At 38.5% G+C, this 20785-nt stretch overlaps 1 protein-coding gene across 9 annotated transcripts in view; it reads left to right on the top strand.

Moving 5' to 3' along the window:
- Positions 1-20785, top strand: part of CDC42BPA (CDC42 binding protein kinase alpha) — a 294110-nt gene that overhangs the window by 67770 nt on the left and 205555 nt on the right. The gene's annotated exons all lie outside the window — the stretch shown is intronic.

Here is a 20785-nt window from a genome sequence, read left to right as displayed (position 1 = left end):
AATCAGGGTAATGGTTATCTCTAGTGGGAAAGCAGAGATTGTGGTCAGGTGGAACACATCAGGGTTTTCAAGGTTGCCCCACGGTTCTGTTTCTTGATCTTAGTTTTAGTTGTGTTTCATTCACTTTATGATCGTGTTGAACTCTACCTTTATTTTCTTTATGTATTTTATAATCAATTACAAATGTTATAAAATAATGAAAGAAGCTATAATAATCATGGAATATATATTCATCTAACAAATTAGCTTTAAAATGTATAAAGTAACAACTGATAGAGTTTGCATAGGGGAATATAAGAACTTTCAACAGTTTTAGAGCTTTTAACTCTCCTCAGAAATTGTCAACTTAAGCATGTAAAAAAAATTAAGACTTAGAAGTACTTACTATTTGAAGGTGGAACTTTTTTTGTTTGTTTGTTTGTTTGTTTTTTTTTTTGTAAAAGCTAGAGATTTATTGTTATTTTGTGATTAATAAATTGTCAAACTGGTTATGACACTACCCCACACTGTATAAAAGGTGGAACTTTTTAATGACATTTATTCCATTCTGTGTTTAAATGTTTGACAGAGCAGTGATTTTAAAAAATGGTAAAAACTGTTTTCTCCCAAACTAGTTTCACAAGGGGATTACAGATCAGTTAAATCTGTACCTAGTGGGCACCACCTAGTTTTGTTTTAAGCTATGGCAACCCACTCCAGTATTCTTGCCTGGAGAAACCCCAGGGACAGAGGAGCCTGGCGGGCTACTCCCACCGGGTCACAAAGAGTTGGACATGAATGAGGAACTAATCACACATACATTTCTTTTTTAAAAGCTAATTTTATTTATTTATTTATTTTTGGCTTCACTGCTTTGCTCAGGCTTTATCTACTTGTGGCGAATGGGGCCTGCTCTTTGTTGTGGTTCATGGGCTTCTCGTTGTGGCAGTTTCTCTTGTTGGGGAACACAAGCTCTAGGTATGTGGGTTTCAGTAATTGCAGCAAGCAGGCTCTAGAGTGCTGGCTCAGTCCTTCTGGCTCATAGGCTTAGTTGCTCCGTGGCATGTGGAAGCTTCTCACACCAGGGATCAAGCCTGTGTCCCTTGCATTGGCAGGTGGATTCTTATCCACTGTGCCACCAGGGAAGTGCTGTTTGAAGCTATTTCTGTTGTCAGCCGAGAACTTCCAGATGTTCCAGCTGGATTTAGAAGAGGCAGAGGAACAAGTGATTAAATTGCCAACATCCGTTGGATCATAGGAAAAGCAAGAGAATTCCAGAAAAAAAATCTGCCTCATTGACTATGCTATAAAGCCTTTGACTGTGTAGATCACAACTAACTGTGGTAACTAACCTTACCTGCCTCCTGAGAAATCTGTATGCATGTCAAGAAGCAACCGTTAGAACTGGACATGGAACAACGGACTGATTCCAAATTGGGAAAGGAGTATGTCAAGGCTGTATATCGTCATCCTGCTTATTTAATGTCTGTGCAGAGTACATCATGTGAAATGCCAGGATGGATGAAGTACAAGCTGGAATCAAGATTGCCAGGAGAAATATCAATAACCTCTTGATATGCAGATGACACCACTCTTGTGGCAGAAAGCAAAGAGGAACTTTGCTTTCTTGATGAAAGTGAAAGAGGAGAATGAAAAAGCTGGCTTAAAACTCAACATTCAGAACTCAACTTTCATAAAACTAAGATCATGGCATCCGGTCCCATCACCTCATGGCAAATAGATGGGGTAACAATGGAAACAGTGAGAGACTTTAATTTGGGGGGGCTCTAAAATCACTGCAGATGGTGACTGCAGCCATGAAATTAAAAGACGCTTGCTCTTTGGAAGAAAAGTTATGACCAAACTAGGCAGCATATTAAAAAGCAGAGACATTGCTTTACCAACAAAGGTCCATCTAGTCAAAGCTTAGGTTTTCCCAGTAGTCATGTATGGATGGGAGAGTTGGACCATAAAGAAAGCTGAGCACTGAAGAATTGATGCTTTTGAACTGTGGTGTTGGAGAAGACTCTTGAGAGTCCCTTGGACTACAAGGAGATCAAACCAATCAATCCTAAAGGAAATCAGTCCTGAATACTCTATGGGAGGACTGATGCTAAAGCTAAAACTCCAGTACTTTGGCCCCCTGATGGAAGAACTGACTCATTGGAAAAGACCCTGATGCTGGGAAAGAGGGAAGGCAGGAGGAGAAGGGGACAATAGAGGATGAGATGGTTGGATGACATCACCGACTCGATTGACATTACTTTGAGCAAGCTTCGGGAGGTGGTGATGGACAGGGAAGCCTGGCGTGCTGCAGTCCATGGGGTTGCAAAGACTTGGACACGACTGAGTGACTGAACTGAACTGAACTGATTGGAATGTAACTCTGCAACTAGCACAGCAGTTCTAGCCAGTGTTAGAACTGTTCATACTATGATCAGCCCAAGTGAAGTGAAGTGAATTCGCTCAGTCGTGTCTGACTCTGCAACCGCATGGACTGTAGCCTACCAGGATCCTCCATCCATGGGATTTTCCAGGCAAGAGTACTGGAATGGGTTTGCCATTTCCTTCTCCAGGGGATTCTCCCAACCCAGGGATTGAACGCAGGTTTCCTGCATTGTAGGCAAATGCTTTACCATCTGAGCCACCAGGGAAGTCTTTACAAATAAAGTCTTCGTAAAAACTTCACAAATAAAGTTTCTGATAAGAAAAAAGAATCATGCTACAGAACACAGAGGGTATATAACACTGGAAGTTCAACAGTTTTCCCAAGAAAAAATGGCTTTCTTCACTTAAAGGGCTGTGTACCATTTCTCCTCTTAACTTATTCCAAACCTAGAAAATAACTACTTGGGAAGAGGTAGTAAATATATGTAAGGTTTTAAATCCTTGTTAGGAATTCTATATTCCATTTAAACCCTTCAGGCTCTCAGTGAGTTCTGCTCCCTAGAGATGTTCTGGTGGGGGAAGGGTAGGAGGTTTGTTGTAGCAGGCTTTAGGGCAGCAGGCTCTGTGTAGAACTAGTCTCTGTGAAAGTCCTTATTAGGAAATTTAAAGGGTGCTCTGCCTTGTCAGCAGTAAGGAGATGTAGCAGTAAGGAGATGAGGCTGAGATGTAGCCAGGATTTGGAGTTATTTTCTGTGTAGGAGAGCTCTGTTTAATCTAGAAAGGATCAGTTCAAACCCTATACACAGGATTGGCCTAGTCTAGTCTTTCGTGCTGCTTAGTCAGTCAGTCGGGTCTAACTCTGTGTGGCCCCATGGACTGAAGCCCGCCAAAGCTCCTCTGCCCATAGAATTTTCCGGACAAGAGTAATGGAGTAGGGTGCCATTTCCTCCTCCAGGGCATCTTCCCAACCCGGGATTGAACCTGTGTCTCCTCATTGGCAGGTGGGTTCTTTACCACTAGCTGCCACCTGGGAAGTCCCAAGTCTTTCATAGCCACTGTCTAAACTCTTCAGTCTTAACTAAAAAAGAGAATTTCCACCCCCATAGTCACCTTAACCCTATCTGCCACATTAAAAACAAAAACTGTGTGAGGATGGCTGGATATGCTGCAGTAGACTAAACTTTTTTTTCTGTATCGATCAGTGCATGAGATTCTGTCCACTAGCTCTGACTTGATCCCACAGTAGTCATTTTCTCAGAGAATTTGAACACACAGTTGTCACTGTGTTCAGTTCTCTAAGGTTGATAGCCAGCTATTAGGGGGTAGCATTCTCTACTCTCCAGTCTCCAGGAGGCAGATGCTGTGACTTCCCTTCATTTCCTTGGTGACATGTTGAACTTTAGGCTTGGACTGCTGAAAGTTGGCATACACAGGGAAGGTTCCCTCTATAGGCTGGCCATTCTTGTAAATATCATCTGTGATCTTGAAGGACATTGTGGAAACTGCAGCTGTAGTACTTGTTGTCTTTGTAGGAAGGAGTAGACCAGGTTCATAGGTCTTTCTGCCCTCAGGAGTCTCTCTTCGCTTTCATCATGTGGTGTCTGAGAGCATTGAGATGGTGTTCACCTTGGTGGGTAGAATAGGGCCTGCAGCCTACACGGGAGTCGTAGAGGCCACCAGAGACCTTTCTTGGTCCAGAAATTCCAGGTTTCAAAGGGAAAGCCCCCATATAGCCACCCCCATACTTCACAGTAGATTTTCAACAGGGATCTCTGTTTGCATTCCTATTGTTAGCAATACTGATCTGATCAGAAGTGGTTTCTGTGACCCCAGGCCCCCAGGAAGAAACGCAGGACTCTGTTGGTAATGTCTCTTTTAATGTTTAGACAGGTTAGCCACTATTGTGGGTAGCACAAATTTTTTTGACAGATTTATTTTCTTAACAAGCTATCCTCTCTGAGGCAGCTTGAGTCTATCCAGGAAATGCTCAAAAATGCTGTTGACCTCATATGCCCATTATGGAGCCTAAACAGTTCATCTGCAGAGGGGCAAAAATAGGGTCTGCTTGCAATACTGAGCAGCACCATCAGGCCAAAAAGCATGGCTAGGGCCTGCCACATCCTTGGATCTGGATCCTGGATTTACTGAAGTTGTAGAGACTAAGCCTGCAGTTGCTATGTCTAATCTCAGTATCTGGTGTCTGTAACCCAAGTCCACCATGTTGCCATTTGGACAGAATATAAAATATTTTAATGACATGATTGTCATGCTGAACCTAATAGATATATATAGAGTTCTCCATCCATAAGAGAATACCCTTTTTATTCGTAGCACATGAAGATCCTTCTTAAAATTTACCATGTTCTAGGCCACAAAAGTTGCCTCTGCTGCTGCTTAGCACTCAGTCGTGTCTGACTCTTTGTGACCCCACAACTTCTAGTCTCCTCTGCCCATGGGGATTCTCCAGGCAAGAATACTGGAGTGGGTCATTATGCCCTCTTCAAGGGGATCTTCCCAACCTAGGGATCTAACTCAGGTCTCCCGCATTGCAGGCAGATTCTTTACCATCTGAGACACCAGGGAAGCCCACAAAAGTTGCCTCAGTAACTTAAAAAAACAAAAATTGTCTTTATGCAGACCATGATCTCTGACCTTAAAAAAATGCAATCAATATCAGTCAGATACTAAAAAATGAGACATGCTTGCAGACTTAAAAGCATAAATCATAGGAAAAATTATAAAATAATTAGATATTAATGGAAATATTGCATTTCACAGTTTGTAAAGTACTTAAAGAGAGACTTATATTTACCAGGAAATAAGATACTCTGGTGGGCTTCCCTGGTGGCTCAGTGGTAAAAAATCTGCCTGCCAGTGCAGGAGACATGGGTTAGATCCTTGCATTGGGAACATCCCCTGGAGAAGGAAATGGCAACTCACGCCAGTATTTTTGCCTGGAGAGCTGCAAGGACAGAGGAGCCTAGCAGGCTACAGTTCATGGGGTTGCAAAAGAGATGGACACGACTTAGCAACTAAACAAAACAATAGTAGTCCAGTATGCACTGAAATCTTTCTTGGCGCTTCTGTGGCAGCTCAGTGGTAAAGAATCCTCCTACCAGTGCAGGAGATGTGGGTTTGATCCCTGGGTTGGGAAGATCCTCTAGTAAGTGAAATGGCAACCCACTCCAGTATTCTTGCCTGGGAAATCCCCTGGACAGAGGAGCCTGGCAGGCTACAGTCTATGGGGTTGCAAAAGAGTCAGACGTGACTTAGCAACTAAACAAGAAACTGGTAATTGTTATCAGTTGAATTATGTTTCCTTCTCTACCCATTCAAAAAAAAAAAAAAACCCAGACATATTGAAGTCTTAACCTCCCTTACTTCAAAATGTGATAGTATTTGGAAACAGGGTCTTTTCAGTGGTAACTAAGTTAAAACGAGATTGGTAGGGTGGGCTGTAATTTAATATCATTTGGTGTCTTTATAAGAAGGGGAAATTTGGACATGGGCATAGATGGAGGGAAGATGACGTGAAGACATGGGGAGAAGTTGTCCATCTCAAGCCAAAGAGAGAGGCCTGGAATGGATCCTTCCTTCATGACTCTTGGGAAGAATCAGCTCTGCTGATACCTTGATCTTGAACTTCTAGTTTCCAGAACTGTGAGAGAAGATAAATTTCTGTTGTTTGAGCTGCTCAGTCTGTGATACTTTACTACAGCAGCTCTAGGAAACTAATATAGTAACTAATGAGCCAAATATTTCAGAAACTGGAAAAAGAGCCACAGAATAAATAAGAAGGAAGGAAATATAAGGCCAGAAATATTAGAGTAGATATTATCAAAATCCAAAATTGATTCTTTAAAAGTTAATATATTTAAAAATTGTTGGATACATGGTTTGCTCAATTTCAGAAAAAGCATAAGTTAATATATATTTATTAAAAAGCCAGAAAAATAGTAAAAGAGAATGTCTTTAATTTGATGAAGGATATGTGCCAGAAACCTAAAGCAAACCTTTAGTGGAAAAACTTCACATGCATTCCACTTAAGATCAGAAACAAGACAAAGATGGTTATCACTGTTTTTTATGTTACTGGAGTTCCTGGCCAGTGCATTAAGAAAATAGAGATGAGTTAATGGGATTGAAAGAGAAGAGATAAACCTATAAGTATTTATAGTTCACCTGTATAAAAAACTATAGGGGAAATTGATGAACTCTATAAAAAATTGTTTTCCAGACATCATTAGAATTCCTTTATACTCAAAATTCTTAGCTAGAGGAGATGATATAAGATATCACTCATATAACAAAAAAAAAAAAGTATCTACGGTTTAACCTGACAAGTAATACGTAAGATCTACATGGAGAAAATTCTTGAAACTCTTACTATAATATGTGATTAAAAAGACCTGAAAAACAGATGCGTCGTGCTTAAATATGGAACAAAAAGTTCTCCCTAAATTCGTCTATAAATTTTGTGAAATGCCAATCAAAATCCAGTAGAATATTTTGAGAAATTTGACATATGAAATAATTTGCACAGAACTTCTGATTCTAACACACTTGTTTATATCACACCAACTCTTCTGCTGAAAACAGCAAAAAACCTTGATTAAAATATAAATTCATCTATTTGAAGGTGTAAGAGCTATAAAATCATTAAATATTCAAGGTACTAAGAGTCATAGAAATAGGCTTTTTGAGAGGTGAACCCCCAACCTTCAGCTTTATTTTTCTCTTGTAAGCAGTTTTCTGGAGGTAGAGAAGTTAAAGATCACATTCAGAAATCTTACAGGTAAGGGAAACAGAAATTGGAGTTCAGTTCTCAATAAAGAGGCAGGGCTCTTTTAAAGAGGGAGGGCTCAGGTGTTTAACTGGAACATCTGAAAGGGTACACCGTTTGGTATAAGAACAAATGGAAATAGGCAAGCCCTCACAAAACTGAAACTCAGTTCTGATCAAGTCAGTCTCCAGTTGGACTAAAGTAATCTGGACCCTTGTGTAGAAATGAAACATACAGTGGCTCACATTAAAGCTTGATAGGTTTCACAGCAAATGAAGAGAGGATTCGTGAACTGGAAGACAGGTCAAAAGGAAATGCTGAGGCTGAAACATGAAAAGGAAACAAATGGAACAAAGGTTTACAAATTAGGATTCATATTAGACACAGTAAAAAAAATTAACATTCTATATTTATAGTTCCAGAAGAAGATGAAAAAGAGAAAATGGATGCAATAACATTTGAAGAGATAATGGCTGAGAATTTTGGAGCCAACTAAATACATAACTCTGTACATAGATTCAAGAATTCCATTGACTCCATGACAGGATAAATACTGATATATCTAGGCATATAATATATCCAGCCACATAATACTAAAACTTCTGAAAACCGAAGATGAAGATAAAATTTTAATAATAGTTAGAGGCAAGGGACATGGCAGGCAGTTCTTTGCCACTGGCATCACCAGGGAAGTCATCTAGCCACATTTAAAAAAAGCAGTGCCATGTTAGCAGATGAATGTATAAGGAAAATATATATACACTCATTGAGCTCTTTTACTTACAACATTCTGACACCAAATGTGTGGGTTTTCTTTTTCTAATACCAACCAGTTCTCCAACTCTTTGGATACCATCTAGGCACCCAGCAGTTCAATTCAATTCTGATATTATCTCCCTGGAGTTATCATGAGATCCCACAAGACTGCCCCTGCTTTAAATGCCATTTGCAAGTCCCAGGCCACTCATGCTTTTGACCAACCAGCTATAAATTAAGGGTTCCTATAGCTCCTTCCTCAAATACAGTAATTTTCTTGTAGACTCACAGAACTCAGGAAATATCCTTAATATGTATTTTTATTAATATATAAGTTTCAGGCGTGCAACATTATAGTTTGACATCTATATATGCTAGAAAGTGATGACCTCCCAAAAATCTAGTTACCATCTATCACCATATAGTTGAACCTCTTCACCACTTTTGTCTACTTTCCAACCCCTTTCCTTTTCAGTGACCACTGATCTGTTCTCTTTATAAGTTTGTTTCTCTTTAGTTTTGTTTGTATTTTTAGACTCCATGTATGAATGAAATCATACATTATTTGTATTTTTCCTTCTGACTTATTTCACTTAGCATAGTACCTTCTAGAGTCATCTGTCTTGTTGCAAGTGGTAAGCTTTCATTCTTTTTTATGGCTGAGTACTATTCCAATTTGTATGTGTGTATATATACATACATATGTGTTTGTATATATATACATATATATATATACATACACCATCTTTACCCATTCGTCCATTGATTGACAGGTTGTTTCCGTAACTTGGATATTGTCAGTAAAGTTGCAGTGAACATAGGGATGCATAGATCTTTTTGATTTAGTGTTTTTATATTCTTTGGCTAAATACCCAGAAGTGGAATAGCTGGATCATGTGGTAGTTCGATTTTTAATCTTCTGAGAAGTCTTCACACTGTTTTCCATAGTGACTATACCAATTTACAACCCCACCAACAGTATGTGTGTTCTCTCTTCTCCACATTCTCTCCAGCACTTGCTATTTTTTGTCTGTTTTATGATAGCCATTCTAATAAGTATGAGGTAATATCTCATTGTGGTTTTGACTTGCATTTCCATAATAATTAGTGATGTTGAACATTTTTTCATGTGTCTGTTGGCCATCTGTATGTCTTCTTTGGAAAAATGTCTATTCAGCTCCTCTGCTTGTTTTTAAATGGGTTGTTTGGATTTTTTGTTGCTGAGTTTTATGAGTTCTTCATATAATTTCAATGTTAACTCCTTATTATATATATATGGTATGCAAATATATTCTCCTACTCAGTAGGTTGACTGTTCACTTTAGAGATGGTTCCCTTTGCCGTGCAGAAACTTTTTAGTTTGATGTGGTCCCATTTCGTTATTTTTGCTTTTGTTTCCTTTACCTTTGGAGTCAGATCCCCTAAAACATTGCTAAGGCTGATTTCACTGAGGTTATTGCCTGTGTTTTTTTCTAGGGATTTTATGGTTTCAAGTCTTAATGTTTAATTCTTTAATCTATTTTGAGTTACTTTTTGTGTATAATGTAAGGTAGTGGTGGTCTAATTTTATTATTTTGCACATTGCTATCCAGTTTTCCCAACACTATTTACTGAAGAGATTGTCTTTTCTCCATTGTAAGTTCTTGGCACCTTTATTGTGAATTTATTGCCCATATATGTGTGGGTTTATTTCTGGGATCTCAGTTCTTTTCCATTGATTGCTGTGTCTGTTTTTGTGCCCACACCATACAACTGATGACTGTAGCTTTGTAGTACAGTTTGAAATCAGGAACCATGATACCTCCAGCTTTGTTCTTTTCAAGTTTGTCTTGGGTGTTCTAGATCTTTTGTTGTTCCATGCAAATCTTAGAATTATTCGTTCTAGTCCTGTGAACTAGAATGCCATTGGACCTTGGATAGGGATTGCATTGAATCTGTAGATTGCTTTGGGTAGTATGGATATTTTAACAATACTAATACTTATAATCCATGAGCACGGAAGAGCTTTCTATTTATTAGGGTCTTCCTCAGTTTCTTTCATCAGTGTCTTATAGTTTTTAATGTAAGATCTTTTACCTCCTTCAGTGAATTTATTCTTAAATATTCTTCTGATGCAGTTGTAAGTGGGATTGTTTTCTTAATTTCTCTTTCTGGTAGTTCTCTATTAGTTGTAGAAATGCCATGGATTTCTATATATTTATTTTGTATCTTGTGACTTTGCTTAGTTCCTTTATTATCTTTTTGATGGAGTCTTTAGGGTTTTCTATATTCAATTTGTCTTCTGCAAGTGGTGAGTTTCACTTTTTCCCAATTTTGAGTCCTTTTTCTTGCCTGATAGCTATGGCTAAGATTTCCAATACCATGTTGAATAGAAATGGTGAGAATGGGCATCCTTATCTTGTTCCTGATAGAAGAAAAGCTTCCAGCTTTTCACTGTTGAGTTGTATGGTGTAGGCTTATCATGTATTTCCTTTACTATGTTAAGGTACATGTCCCTTTGTGCATACTTGTTGAGAGTTTTTATCATCAATTGTTGTTGAATTTTATCAAATGTTTTTCTTGCATTTATTGAGATGACTGATTTTTATTCTCTGGTTTGTTGATGTGATGTGTCACATTGTTTGATTTGTGGATATTTAGATATCACTGCATCCCTGTGATAAATTCCACTTGTTCGTGGTGTATGACCCTTTTAATATATTGTTGAATTCAGTTTGCTACTATTTTATTGAAGATTTTTACATTGTGTTAATAATGGATGTTGACCTGTAATTTTCCTTCCTCACTTCCTCCTTTGCTTCCTTCCTTTCTTAGGTGTGAGTGTGTTTGTCTGTGAGTGTGTGCGTGCGCGTGTGTGTTTGTGTGGTGTCCCTTTCTGCTTTTGTATCAGGGTAGTGCAGGCTTCATGAAAAGTGTTTGGAAGCCTTCCCTCCTCTTTGACTTTTTGGAAGAGTTTTAGGAAAACAGGCATTAACTGTTCTCTGAATGTTTGGAACAATCCACCAGTCAAGTATCTAGTTCTGGACTTTTGTTTCTTGAAAACTTTTTGATTATTGATTCAATTTCATTTCATAGCAATTCGTGTAGTCAGGTTTTCTATTTCCTAAATTTTCAATCTTGGTAGACTGTATATTTCTGGAAATTTATCTCTTTTCTCTAGGTTGTCCAGTTTGTTGGTGTATATGTGCCTAATATTCTCTTATGATCCTTTGTATTTCTGTATTATAAGTTGTAACGTATCTTCTTTCATTTTTGATTTTATTTATTTGAGTACTGTCTCTTTTCCTTAGTTAGTCTACCTAGAGGCTTATTGACTTTTGTTTTTATCTTCTCAAAGAACCAGCTCTTAGTTTCATTAATCTCTTCTGTTCTTTTTTCCCCATGTTTTATTTATAATTTAATTATTTAAATCACTTATATATTTATTATTTCCTTCTATTTATTATTTCCTTCCTCCTACTAACTTTGAGCTTTGTTCTTTTTTTTCCCCCTAGTTCATTTAGGTAAAATTATATTGTTTACTTGAGATTTTTCTTATGTCTTGAGACAATCCTATATTGCTATGAACTTCCCCCATAGGACTACTTTTGCTTCATCCCATAGACTTTGATACATTTTATCTCTGTTTTCATTTGTCCCTAGGTATTTTTCTATTTATCTATTGATTTCTTCAGTGACCCACTGGCTGTTCAGTAGCATTTTGTTTAATCTACGTTTCTTTTTTCAGTTTGCTTCTTGTAATTGATGTCTAGTTTCATACCATTGTGGTCAAAAAAGATGCTTGCTATGATTTCAATTTTCTTTGGAATTTACTGAGACTTGTTCTGTGGCTTAACATGTGACCTTTGCATGGGAGGGAGAAAGTTACATGTACACGTGAGAAGAATGTGTATTGTGCTGCTTTTGGGTGGCATACTCTTTATATATCTATTACGTTCATATTGAATAATGTGCCATTTAAGACCATTGATATGTTCATCGATGTAAGTGGGGTGTTAAAAATCCCCAACTCTTATTGTATTGCTTTCACTTTTCCCCCTTAGGTCCATTAATATTTGCTTTATGGATTTTTCATTCTCCTATATTGGGTGCATATGTGTCTATAAGTGTTATGTCTTTTTGATAGATTGACCCCATTTATCATTGTATAGTGCCCTTGTCTTTTATTACAGGGCTTCCCAGATGGTGCTAGTGGTAAAGAACCCACCTGTCAATACAGGAGATGTAAGAGACCTGGGTTCGATCCCTAGGTTAGGAAGATCCCCTAGAGGAGGGCATGGCAACCCACTCCAGTATTCTTGCCTGGAGAATCCCATGGGGAGAGGAGCCTGATGGGCTATAGTCCATAGGGTCACAAGGAGTCTTTTATTACAGTCTTTGTTTTAAAGTCTATTTTGTCTTACATAAATATTGCTGCACTATTTTTTTTCATTTCTATTTGAGTAGAATATCTTATATCCCCTCACATAAAGTCTGTTTGTATTCTTACTTATGAATTGAGTCTCTTGTAGACAGCATGGAGATGGGTCTTCTTTTTGCTCATTCAGCAACTGTATGATTTTTGAGTTTTAGTTCATTTGCATTTAAATGAATTATTGATTGGTATTTACTTATTGCCATTTTGTTAGTAGTTTTCTGTGTGTTTTTGTAGCTCCTCTCTGTTCTTTCTTCTCTTTCTCTCTTGCTTGCTGGCTTTCTTTAGTGTTTTATTTATTTATCTCACTTCCTTAGTGTTTTGTTTAATCTTACTTTCTTTTGTGTGTTTACTATAAATTTGTGTGTATGTGTGTGTATGTGTGTGTGTATGTGTGCGTGCGTGCAGATACTGTGAGGCTCACATATAACATCTTAAGTATATAGTGATCTTTTTTAAGTTGATAGTAACTTTTTTGAAAGCTGTAAATTATTACTCCTCTGTCACCTTTTATATTTTTGATGATACCTTTTCCATCTTTTAATATTATATTTTCCTTAACTAATTATTATATTTTTAGTTTACTTTTGTCTTTTAGCTTTCATACTTTCTTTATAAGTGATTTATCCACTACCATTACTGTATTTTTACCTTTTCCCTTTTGTATGTCTTCTTACTATTAATTAGTATCTTTTCACTTTAGTATTTCTTATATGACTGGTACAGTGGTGATAATCTCCACTCTCATATCATTCTGAATGATAACCTTGATGACTAGAGAATTCTTGATTGGAATTTTATTTTTAGCACTTGAGTAAGTTATGCCACTCTCTCTGGTCTGTAAAATTTCTGCTGAAAATCGGCTTATACCTTCATGAGGTTTCCCTTGTATATAATAGGTGTTTTTTTTCTTTTTTCTTTTAAGATGCTCTCTTTACCCTTAACTTTCACTGTTTTAATTATGATGTGTGTCAGTGTGGTTCTCTTTGGGTTATCTTATTTGGAACTCTGTGGGGTTCCTCAACCTGTTCCTCAACCTTCCTCCCCCAGATAGGGAAGTTTCTTCAGGTAGTTTTTCTGGCCCTTTCTTTCTCTCTTCTCTTTCTGGGGCCCCTATAATGTGAATGTTCTTCGTCTTGATGTTATTCCAGAGGTCCCTTATGGTATCTTCCAAATTTTTAATTCTTTTTCCATTTTGCAGCTCAGTTTGGGTGATTTCCATTGCTTTGTTTTTCAGCTCATTGGTTTGTCTTCTAGTTCATCCAGTCTGATTCTGAACCCCTGAAGTCGATTTTTCAGTTCAATTTTATCTTGTTTGGTACTTTCTTATATTTTCTATCTCTTTGTTTTGTTTTTGTTTTGACTGTGTGGCTTGCAGGATCTTAGTTCTCCAACCAGGGATGGAACCCAGGCCTTGGCAGTAAAAGCATCAACTGCTAACCACTGGACTGCCAGGGAATTCCTTCTCTTCATTGATGTTCTGTGCTCATTCTTTTGTCGAGTTCAGTGAGCATCTTTATGAATATTACTTCTAACTATTGTGTAAGTTGCTCATCTCTATTTCATTAAAGTCTTTTTCTGGAGATTTGTCTTGTTCTTTAGTTTGGAACATATATTTATGTCTCCTCGGATGCCTGACTCTCTGTGTTTGTCTTCATGTATAGGGTGAACTAGCTACCGATTCCATTCTTGAAAGAGTGATCTTCTGTAGTAGATGGCCTGTGAGACCTGAAGTGCCATCTCCTGGCCATCATTGCTAGGTAGTCAAGGTGTGGCAATTGTATGGGGTGTATACACCTGATGGCTATGGCAGGCTGTGTCTGCTTTGCAGGGAGGGAGGGTATGTTGCACTTAGCTGGCTTAGTTGCTGCATGGGGTTGGTTGAGTGTGGGATGTTTGCCCAGCCCAGTTGTAGTGAGGCTGCTGTATGAGGTAAATGAGGGTTCAGGGTTTTGAAGTGGGGTAGGTAGAGCATCCCCCTGGTGCTGATAGGCTAGAGGGAGGATGCCAAAAATGGTACCCATCAGCTCTGTCACCAACTAGAATGATATTGTGAAGAATGATATTGCAAGTTAGAGTGATGTTGCAAAGACTGCCAGTGCTTCTGTCCCCAGATAATGTTCCAGCTGGTTCATGTCTCTGGCAGCTACTTTAAGATCAGTATGTGGGTCTCCTTTGCTTATGATCTAGGTGCTTTTCAAATTATTTCTTTTGCACTGGATCTCAGGGTGAGTGGGTCGGTATGTGAGCCTTTTAATAGCAGGTTCTCCCTTCCGTTCAGTTCTGATGTTTTCCTGGATTTAATTCCCATTCATTCACTAAATTAGAAGTTTTGAGGGGGTCACCTTTCCTGTGCTGGACCTGAGGGCTGGGGTACCTCATGTGGTGCTCAGTCTCTTCACTCCTTGAGGAAAAGTTTTGTATTTTTGGAATGCCTCCCAGCTGTGGGTAACTGCTCCTGGTGTGGAGTCCCACGTGAAACCATGTCTCTGCCTTTCCTACCTCTCTCCATACATCTCTTTTATCTTAGCTTGTCAATATGTTGTTCATCTAGTTCTCAGGTCCTTTAGAAAGGAAAACTGCTCCTATGTAGCTGTAAATATGTTGTGTTAATGGGAGGAGGTGGGTTTACGGTCCTCCTATGCTGCTATCTTTAACCCCTCCTGGAAGTTAACCTGGTGTTACTGGTTTATTGTAAAAGATACAACTCAGAAGCAGCCAAGTGGAAGACACACATAGGGTGATGTATGGAAGGAAGGGCGTGGAAGGAAGGGCGTGGAGCCTCCATGCCCTCTCTGGGTGCACCCCTGTTGCAGCACCTTGATGTGCTGAGTAACCTGGAAGGTACCCATTCAATTATAAATTTTTATGGAGATTTCATTACTTAGACATTATTAATGAAATTGTAGGCCCCTAACAAGATCTCTGGCCCCTCTCCCCTCCTCTGTAAGTTGGGTGTAGGGCTGAAAATTACAAGCTTCTAATAATGGCTTAGTCTTTGTGGCAACCATCCACCTATACTGAACTACCTAGGGCCACCACTTATCTCATTAACATACAGAAGAATTTTATCACTGCACAGATTCAAAGGGTTTTAGAAACTGTGTGCCAGGGACACAGATCAATATTTATTTTTATTATACTATAGCCATTATAACTATATATTTTCTAATTGATAGTTTTTATGTATGTAGAACAAAAAATGGACAAAACTTAAAGGGTAGACCTCTTAATTTCATAATAGGAAATTTTGACACACTGTTTTCATAGCTGACACAAGTAGATGAAAATCAATAAGGAATAAAAGATGTGAATAACAATTAACAGACAACTTAATTGATGCAGTACATTATGCTCAGCAGCTGATGAATGCTCATTTCTTATCTAGTGAATATGGAACATTTACCATTTATTAATGTATCGAGATGCAGTAGGTATTTTGGTACATGGACCTTGTATCCTGTGACCATATTTTAAATCCATTTATTCGTTTTAGGAGGTATTTTATGTATATATATGGCTGCCTGTTAGGTTATCTGCCTTGTGTGCCGCTTAGTCCTTATTTCCTTTTCCTGTCTGCTTTACAGTTACCAACATGAAAATTCAGTCTCTGGAGTATGGGGTAAAGTTTCTACCTTCATGGTGAAAGCCAGCTATGCTTGCTTCTGTTATAGTATTCTTAGATGCACTTAGTTTTGATGCTATACCAATTTCTTTCATTCTAGTTCTGAAATTTGTTTAAAAGGTGATTTTAATAGTTTTTCATGTTTACTATTGGGTTAGCCAAAATGTTCCTTCAGTTTTTAAGTAAAAATAAATGACACATTTTTCATTTTCATCAAGGACTTTATTGAACAATGTATTCACTGTTTTGTTCCACTACCTTCTGCCATTTTTACAGGCAACTTCATAATTCTGTCTTCCAAAACTTTTTATCTTTTTGAGCAAAGAACTGTTCAGGTGCCTTTTATAGTCTTCCAGGGAATTGAAATTTTTTCCATTAAGAGAATTTTGCAAAGACCGAAATAAATGGAAATCTGACAGTAAAATATCTGGTGAATATAGCAACTGAATGAGAACTTCCCAGCCAAGGTGAAAGAGTTTTTGCCTGTTCATCAAAGAAACAGTGCAGTCTTGGGTTATCCTGATGGAAGATTATGCATTTCCTGTTGCCTAATTCATGGCCCTTTTTGTTAAGCGCTGCTTTCAGCTAGTCTAATTGGGAGCACTACTTGTTGGAATGAGTCCTTTTGTTTTTTTGGGAGGAGCTCCTAGTACAGAAAGTAAGTGAAATTGAAAGTCGCTCTGTCATGTCCAACTCTTTGGACTCCATGGACTGCATAGTTCATGGAGTTCTAGAATTCTAGGCTGGAATACTAGAATACTGGAGTGGGTGGTCATTCCCTTCTCTAGGGGATCTTCCCAACCCAGGGATCCAACCCAGGTCTCCCACATTGTTGCTGCTAAGTCGCACTTTGCAGGTGATTTCTTTACCAGCTGAGCCACCAGGGAAGCCCAAGAATACTGGAATGGGTAGCCTATCACTTCTCCAGGGGTTCTTCCCAACCCAGGAATCAAATTGGGGTCTCCTGCATTGCAGGTGGGTTCTTTACCAGCTGAACTACCAGGGAAGATCCAAAAACCGTCATTCAGATCCCCTCTCCCAAGTAGATTTGAGAAGGTCATTTGAGGAGGTCAGTGGTTATTCAACACTTCTTTTTTAGTGTGCTTGTGTGCGCAGTTGCTTCAGACTCTGCAACTTTTGGGCTGTAGCCCACTGCACTCCTCTGTTCATGGGGTTCTCTAGGCAGGAATGCTAGAGCATGTTGCCATGCCCTCCCCCAAGGGGATCTTCTGGACCCAGACATCCAAACTGTGTTTCCTGTGTCTCCTACATTAAGGGTGGATTCTTTACCACTGAATCACCTCGGAAGCCCAAGCAAGAATACTGGAGTGGGTAGCCATGCCCTCCTCCACGGGATCTTCCCAAACCAGGGCTTGAACCCGGGTCTTCTGCATTGCAGGCAGATTCTTTATCGTCTGAGCCACCAGGGAAACCCTTCAAATCCTACCATATAAACATCATCACCTTCTTTGGATGAAGACCAGCCTTTGCTGTGGTTATTGGTGGTTCATTTCACTTGCCCCGTGATCTCTTCCATTCCATGTTATTGTACAGCATCCACTTTTCATCCCCGTCACAATTTGTTTTAAAAATGGAACATTTTTGTTATGTTTTAGTAGAGAATCATATGTGCAAACATGGTCAAGAAGGTTTTCTTTTTTTTACTTGTGTGGAACCCAAACCTTCTTAATATAACCAAGCTCGTGCAAATGATTTTCAATGCTTGATTTGGATATTTTGGGTATATTGGCTATCTTCCACGTGGTATAGTGTTGATTGTTGTCAGTGTCTCGATTGGATCATTGTCCACTTCAACTGGTCTACCCGACCATGGAGCATTGTCTAGCGAGCAGCCTGTGCTCACGCTCAGTTGTGTCCAGCTCTTTGTGACTCCATGGGCTGTAGCCCTCCAGGCTCCACTGTCCATGGAACTTTCCAGGCAAGGATAGTGGAGTAGGTTGCCATTTCCTATTCTACTAGTGAGCAGTCTACAGCACAAAATTTCGCAAACGACTTTTGACACATTTGGTCAGTCACAGCACCTTCTCTATGCTCTGCACAAAACTTTTTTTGCATTATAGATGAATTTTTTCCTTTCTTGAAATAATAAAGCTAAAATGTTAGGCTAAAAATGTTACTTCTTTCTTCCATCTTCAATCTTAAAATGGCTATGAAAAATTCACCAATTTTGATAAGTTTTTTTTTAAATGCACACTGATATGACAGCTGTCACAACACAATCTAACCAGAAGTGTTAAAGACAACTAAGCACTGCTAGAGCCATCATTGGAAAAACCGAATGAACCTTTGGCCAACCTGATATGTTTAGAAAACTCATTCAAAGTTTCTAACCTTACATACCACCAAAAACAGAAGTGTATATTTTCCTGTATGAACTTTAGGCTCAACTTGTCTACTTAAAGTGTTATTTTCATTGAGATAATATTAAATTTATAGGTTAATTAATGGAGAATTGATGCCCAGTATTCTTTGGGGATTTATATGATTTATAGTATGATTTATAAATTTAAAGAAGAAAGATTGGCTCATTTACTACATATTTTTTCTTCTGTTGCTATTGGGATATTTCTCTACCATTATATTTTCATTTCTTTCTTGAAAAATATGAATGTCATTTTTAAAATGTACATTAGTTCTCTAATATTACTTCTTTCAGTGCAGTTCAGTCACTCAGTTGTGTCCGACTCTTTGCGACCCATGAACTGCAGAACACCAGGCCTCCCTGTCCATCACCAACTCCTGGAGCTTGCACAAACTCATGTCCATCGAGTTGGTGACGCCATCCAACCATCTCATCCTCTATCCTCCCCTTCTCCTTTCACCTTCAATCTTGCCCAGCATCAGGGTCTTTTCCAATGAATCCATTCTTTGCATCAGGTGGCCAAAATATTGGAGTTTCAGCTTCAGCATCAGTTCTTCCAGTGAATATTCAGGACTGATTTCCTTTAGGATTGACTGGTTTGATCTCTTTGCAGTCCAAGGGACTCTCAAGAGTCTTCTCCATCACCACAGATCAAAAGCATCACTTCTTTGGCACTCCGCTTTCTTTATAGTCCAACACTCACATCCATACATGACTACTGGAAAATCCATATCTTTGACTAGACAGACCTTTGTTGGCAAAGTAATATCTCTGCCTTTTAATATGCTGGCTAGGTTGGCCATAGCTTTTCTTCCAAGGAGAAAGCGTCTTTTAATTTCATGGCTGCAGTCACCATCTGCAGTGATTTTGGAGCCCCCAAAAGTAAAGTCTGTCAGTGTTTGTATTATTTCCCCATCTATTTGCCATGAAGTGATGGGACAAGATGCCATGATCTTAGTTTTCTGAATGTTGTGTTTTAAGCCAGCTTTTTCACTCTCCTCTTTCATTTTCATCAAGAGGCTCTTTGGTTCTTCTTTGCTTTCTGCCATAAGGGTGGTGTCATCTGCGTACCTGAGGTTATGGATATTTCTCCCTACAGTCTTGATTCCAGCTTGTGCTTCATCCAGCCCAGCATTTCTCATGATGTACTCTGCATATAAGTTAAATAAGCAGGGTGATGATATACAGCCTTGACGTACTCCTTTCCCGATTTGGAACCAGTCTGTTGTTCCATGTCCAATTCTAACTGTTGCTTCTTGACTTACATACAGATTTCTCAGGAAAGCTTCTTTTACCAGCTGCCTTAGCAAAGGACTTTGTAGTTTTTGGTAGTTTCCTTTTCATTCACTATTTTATTCATGTTAAAGTGTACAATTTTGACTTGTACCAAAAATGATAAAATTTGGAATGAAGACTGACAAGTTTCTTTGTGAGTTCTCTTTAGTCTTTGAGTTTATTGATGTCAAGCTTTAACTCCCTATGTCATTGCTCTTAACCTGTGCCTCAATTTTCTTCCTTAATGTAGTTTGGGCTGTGGTTTCTCCATTCTTGTCTCTATCTAATCTCATTTTATCCATCCTAGATTTTAGGGGCTCTTTAAAATATCTGATTAGTTGATGTTCTTATTTTCCGATGTCGTAATTTTATTCCTTTAAACAACTTACAGTTTCTATAATTTCATGAGATTGAGGGTGAGAGAGAAGTCAATATCATTTACCATCTCAAAATACTTTAAATACTAACAAAAAGAAAACGTTAACATTAATAAAGGTCAGTATGCATGGCTCTTGTTCTTCAGTAATTCAATATTTCTTGACTGGTCTCCTTAGACTGAGGTTCTTTATATTACTTCAATGTTTCCATCCTTGGAGAATCCCAGTGTTCCATGTTTTGCCTCTACATATCTTTCATGAATGTCTGTAGTCCCTGTACTCTAGAATCCTGGTTGTTTTTTATATTTTTTATTTCTGGACTATAAGATACTGTATCTGTGTAAGGAGATGAGGTTCCAATTACTCTCTTCTCTTCGCCTCATTGGGTTTTAATCAATATGTTGGAGCCATATCAGGTTCAGAGTTATCAGGATCCCCTATTAAAAAAAGATTAAGACATGAACTTGGAGCCAACTTGGGGACTTAACTACCTTCCCCCAAATGTAAACCTTTGTTCCCCACTTTGGATCGCAAAACAGACTCAAAATATGCATATCCAGCTAGCTGCATTGAGGTTTCCAGTCAGCCTTAACAACTCGTTTGCTAGTGGAACAGGGTCGTGTTGAGATATGGACTTCCAGGCTGATTACTTTGAGGCTTAATCCATTTGTTAATTGTGGACAGAAGTGAAGGAGAATTACTGTGGTTTTTCAACACTTCTCTCTTTGCTCAGAGAGGGTAGAACCTTTCTTGCTTTAAAGATAGACTGTTTTTATTCACTCCAAACGTGATCTCTAGGAAGAAA

This window comes from Dama dama, chromosome 14, assembly GCF_033118175.1.
Source record: "Dama dama isolate Ldn47 chromosome 14, ASM3311817v1, whole genome shotgun sequence".
Taxonomy (NCBI): Eukaryota; Metazoa; Chordata; class Mammalia; order Artiodactyla; family Cervidae; genus Dama; species Dama dama.
Note: the sequence above shows the minus strand (reverse complement) of the source record. Positions and strands in the feature narration are given on the sequence as shown.